Raw genomic sequence first — 6,179 nt, forward strand, 5'->3', positions numbered from 1 at the left:
CCAAACGGAACGAATACACAGAAATTTGTATCAGACAGGTAGAAGACCCAGTACAGATGCGGGGGCAGGATGCAGGACCTACAAGTGTGACAAAGAAGCTCAGACCTGGTGTATAACCCTTGCACTCCATATGATGGATTGATTCAATCAACGAGCTGCTGGTTGATGTTGACTTGGGTCCAAGATGTGCAGTGTTCCTGCAAGAAGCAGCTGCAGGTAAAATGGAAGATATTTTTCAGAACTACAGAGCAAGAACAGTTGACAGAGAGGCAGTGCCAGACATGAACAACAAGAGGTAAATAAACCGAAATAACAGCACAAGAGTTTACAGCATTTGTTTTACCAAGTACTGTTTCTCTTTTTTCACTTCAGGCTCTGACAGTGAGTACAGCATTGCAGATTCCTTTGAAATTCTCTATGGCCTAGTTCAGAGACGCTCAGACCCTGAGCTAAATTCCTGACTACATTCAGGGCCACACAAAAACTTCAGTAAGGGTTTGCTCCATCACCCATTCACTCACTCTCCGACTGTGTTAGCCTCTTATGGGCACATGTGGAGCATTCCCACCCAGCGGCTAATCCCTAGTTCCCTGTGCTAGATTTCCTGCTTGAATGCACTTTAATGATATTTATATCCTTTTGTGAGTAGCCAACTCATATTCCGTATAATTCCTCCTATTCACGAATGTGCATTATATTAAGATGTATATGGAAGAAACATCAGGATGATTACAGAGTAAATTGTAAATTGGAGTGAATCTCACATAAATTGCCTATCATGGCTCCTCCCTGTTCTGCTGCTTGGCTGGTTATCATTAATTTTCATGTGGCGTATGCTTTAAATATGAATTCTCCCACAAGAGTTTAATCAACAGTGCATGTGCTTGGAGTGCTCCTAGAAGCCCAGAAGGTGGTAAATGAATCATGGATTGCTGCTGGTACTCTGGTACAAGGGCTTGCAAGGTCATATCTGGCTGAAAGGGCATAAGGCTAATAATCTTCTCTTCCAAATTACTTTCCTCCTCTAAGAGTAATGCCCAAATATTATCAAGGGATGTCACTTTTTATAGCTACTGGTCTTGATATCATTCCTCTCTTAATTGAGATTCAGTGTTATGATGCTCAAACTGGAGTCAGACAGTTAACAGCTGGTTTATCAATCGGGAGATAAATCAGGTGGAGATACAAAGGCTGTCATTCAATCTAATCAGATTGTATGGTCAAATCTATGATAAAACACATATAAGCACATTTTGTGCACACCATTGGATATTTGAATGTGTTCTTACTGTTGGAACAAATGAAGAACCTATTAATACCACTCATACTATTAAAGTCCCCAGTGTGAAAAAAGGATAAGGCTGAAATTTGATGAAATGTAATTTGAAACACAATCGGTAACTAATGGATAAAATAATAAAGACACAAATATACATTTGCAGCTTATTGCAGATAAATCTTGGTGAATATGTGGGACTTTAAATGAAGGAAAATGTCATTAAAAATTGCCATTAATGCATTTTTTTTTTGTAACTTTGATGTACTCTCATTTACATTGTAGAAATTGACATGTATATATTTCAGCTCATTCTGCTCCCCCCCCCCCCCCCCCCCCCACATGCCCCTCCCCACAGTCTCTCCCCTCCCCGACCCCATCCCCTTCCCCTGTCTCGACAATAAGGCTCAAAAAACCCTGAAAATATAACTTTAAAAACACAAAAATGGCCTAACTGCTTTAATGAATTTATTTATACGCTATTGTTGTCACATCCCCGGGTTAAGTGTTGGTTTATTTTATGTTTTTCCTCATGTATCATGTCTTGTGCTTGTTTTACTTGTTACTCACCCTGTGTCTCGTTTCAGGTCTGTTGGCTGCATGCCCTTCCCCCAGTGTGTCTCAGCCTTCTGATTACCTGATGTATCTCACCTGTGTCTTGTTAACTCCACCCCCTGTTCAGTATTTAATGTCTGTCTCCCCTTCACTCTGTGCCAGTTCGTCTTGTCTCATCGTAGCAGCGTCCCAGCAATTCTAGTATTCCGATTCTTGTTCTGACCCCCGTGTGTTTTTGGATTCCGTTTTTGCATGTCGATTTTGTACCTTCGCTTTATTGGACTGACTACCGTGTACCGAACCCTGCCTGGAATAAACGTTTTGAGAAACTGTTTTTGTCCCACCGAGTCGTGCATTTGGGTCTCTTGGTGTGTTCGTGACAATTGTCTTATTGACAACATAAACTGTATATTATAGCCATCCATCACAGAGCATTAATGTCATGACTTTCTAGCCATGTGACAAATTAAAATCTGTCTATAAGCCTGATTTGATCCACTGACCTGACAGAAAAGATTATTTTTCTTTTAGGGGTGTGTTGGGCCTGCAAGTTGAGCACAGGTATGAAGTTTGGGGTAGATAAAACCAGTTGTCCCTCTCTGTTCATCCTCTTTCCACACGCCGACCTCAGGCAGTATTTGACCACTGCGTCTTGGGTTTTACAAGAGTAAAACCTCTTTTGTTTTTTTTATTTTGGCCGCTGCGTCCCGTGTGTGTTTCTCTGTGAACTCTAGCGTCATAACCGAGTAATAGAACTCATGATCAGAAAGACCAGTGTGAATACCGTCTAATATAAATTCGGCCACTGGCTTCTGGTAGTGAAATAAACTATGCTGTGAGTTGTGCATGAGTTCCAGGCTGTGATTGAGCTCTCAGGGTGCACTGTTTCTTCTCTCTCTCAACCCACGCACACACACACACACACACACACACACACACACACACACACACACACACACACACACACACACACACACACACACACACACACACACACACACACACACACACACACATAGAGATCTATGGCCTTTCAGAGGCTGCGGAGACATAGATCAGGCAGAGACAGAGTTTAACTCAGTCTGTAGACAATAGACCAGGTTGGGAAACCTGTGTTCAGTGTCCTCCATGATGTGATCACACATGGTCATGCCGTCATCTTGATTTCTCTCGCACACACACACACACACACACACACACACACACACACACACACACACACGCACGTGCCACGCTTGTTTGTTACACTTTGTTGTCTCTAGTTTAGTTTATAATAGTTATTTGTTTGATTGAGTTTCATTGATTAACTTGATGTTTCTCTGTTAAATAAATTATGTTATAATTTAAAGAGCAGTTGTTTGTGGTTTCTGTGTATTTACATTGTGACATAGACTGGGTGAAAGGGCTTATGTTCGGATTTCACTCCTTCAATTTAATACAGCTTTTTAATTATTAATGATATTGGTATTTAATTAATTAATTTGAGACTGTTATTGTGATCTTTGGTTGTTCCCTGATTTCAGGGTGGTGCCCCGACATTTAATAAACTCAGTTTATAAACACATTATTGATTTATATTAATAATATATTATGTATGTAATATATTAATATATAATATGTATCAATGCTAATTTGATGACAAAATTTTACTTTATAAAACCCAACCTAATTGTTGATCGGGTATTCGCTCCTGAAAACAGTGTTTAGGCTGATCTTAATCAATAATCTTAATCATCAATTTATATGAACTTAATCCCAGATGCTTGATTCAAGGTTTCTTTAATATATTTTGAACTGACAGAAGTGCAAGTTTGTGTATCTGTTGTTAGTCAAAAGTTGCTACAGAGGTTATTTGCGCCCAATCCCCACTGGTGGTCACAAGTAATGGACCACATACTGATTCATTGTATGTACTAACAGGAAAGGACATTGTTACTAGATTTGAGCACTTTTGTTAAGATTATTTATTAGGACAAGAAGCTTCAGACTGTGAGCACACTAATAATGAGCACTGGGGAAGAGAGATTCAAACCTCTGCTAACCCCAACAGATGAGAAGTCAGGATGCCCAGTTGCAGGTGGCTGTTGCAAGGGCTTGAGCGGCTTATCCCATTGGCAAGAATGAGCTTTACCCCATCCATCCAGGTCTTTGGTCTTTAGGAAAGGAAGGCTAACACACGAGTTCCACTTCTTTCTTGGAGATGCTCTAATTCAATCACTCGTGCAGAAGCCAGTCAACAGCCTGGTGAAGATCTTCACCTGTAATCTTGAGACACTGTGGTGTGGCAGGCAGTCTGTGATGACCTCAACTCCTGGCTCACTACTGTGGATAATTAAAAGCCTGGGATAATCAAATGGAATCCTGCCTAAACTCCTCTTGCCATTGCATATCTAGTCAATCAATCAATCAATCTTTTTTTGTATTGCGTCAATTCATAACAGATGTTATTTCGAGACACATTACAAAAAGCAGGTAAAGAACCTTACTATTTGTCTGTTAACATTAACACAAGGTAACAAGACCATGCTCATCGTTATGTTTACAAAAAGCAGGTAAAGGACCTTACTTATGGCTATATTACAAGAGCCCAGCTTAATCCGTCATAGCGTGGCAAGAAAAAACTTTCATTTAACAGGCAGAAATCTTCAGCAGACCCGGGGTCATGACGGAACAGCCATCTGCTAAACTGTGCTGGGCTTAAATTGGGATGGGGAAGTCTCTACGACCATCGTAGAAGCAGCTACAAAGCCTGAGCAACTTCTACCTTTTATGGGCGCAACACTAAGCTGAAGCTTCCTTTCAGTTGTGATGTAGAGGAGTTCAAGGTCGCCTGAACCAGAGAGGTCCTTCTCTACTGAGATGCTGCTGACTCAAAGGTCCCGTCAGCAGGTTTTGAACTTAGTTAAGGGAAGGAGTGGTATGCCTAAGAGGCAGTGCAGCAAGACAATTAAGGCAAGGCTGCAGTATAGCACCCTTTGGTGGCAACTGGTCAGGCCTGCCTCGGAAACAGTCCTACACATTGTTGCTGCAGGATGGTTGCCACAGGCAAGCAAGGGACCTGGACAAAGTGGGAAAACACAACTGGCTGCAAGAACTGACAGAGATTTATAAGGCAGAATCTTTACGCTTCAGTTTTTTGTTCCAGTCTGTGTATGATGTTATTCCAAGCCCCAGTAACCTATAAAGTTAGGCCTGGTTGACTCAACCACCTGTGAGCTCTTTCATTGGAAGGGTACGCTGGAACATATCCTAAGCAGCTTCCCAAGAGCTTTGGGGATGGGAGGCTTTAGCCAACACCATCTGCAGAGCTCTAGTTCCTTGACCCCCGAGCTGTTACCACCCTCAGGCCTGTCATAATTCTGATTTCCAGAGATTCTAAGAAAGTGGTCATAATGAAGTTAACCGTCCCATGGGAAGACCAGATGAAAGAAGATGACGAAAAGTGCAGATTTGGTTAACGACTGTCAAAGGCAGGGGTGGAAACACCTGCAGGGAATAGTATAGAATAGAATAAATCTTTATTGTCCTGTGAAAGTGGAACGTAGGTGCTTTGCAGGTCTCTTCACCGGGTCCTCGACCTTTTGGGAATTTGTGGGCTGCAAAGGAGGAGAGCCACAAGAACATCCTGAAAGTGTATGCTACCTAGACACAAGCTGGGCTCTGATTACCCCAGGCTGGATCCACTAGGTTAGGGATGTATGATGATAAGACCCTAAACACCTGTATGACCCAAATCACTTACAATGTCTCCAGGCTGCACCGGCAGGTGTCTTTTTTATAACTTGGCAAAGTTTTTAATTATCATGGCACCTTCAGTCTGTGTTTCTGGGACTTACAGCCCTGTTGTTGAGATTGATTGCTTTGGTGACATGGTTAATATATCAGACAGAATTTCACCTATTTGGCTATCAATTTAAGTATGAAGTCATTACAAACTTGGATACATCAGAGTGCCTGAACCTCATCCAGACTTCATACTGACAACCATAGAGAAAGAGATTGAAAGGAGAAACAATGATTTGAAAGATGTTGTTTTTTTACTGGGGTTTTTTTTTTCATTTATATTTCAGCACAACAGCATCCAGACACAGAGGTCTGCAGTGTTTTTCCTTGTCCTCTTTTATTGTAATACTTATTACGTTTGTGAGTATACATGGAATGAAAGATTTTGTTAAGCCTGTGAATTAAGATTTATGGAAGAAATTAGATTTATTTGCTAGTAAAAACACATTTTCATTTCTTGACACCATTAACTGTCAAACTTCAGTTTATATACACTATGTCAGATAATTGATTGTACTTAATAGTTTTTTTTGTCTCTTCTTTAAGTAAAAAAAAAAAAAAACAA

Source organism: Symphodus melops, assembly GCF_947650265.1.
Source record: "Symphodus melops genome assembly, chromosome: 9".
NCBI classification, from domain to species: Eukaryota; Metazoa; Chordata; class Actinopteri; order Labriformes; family Labridae; genus Symphodus; species Symphodus melops.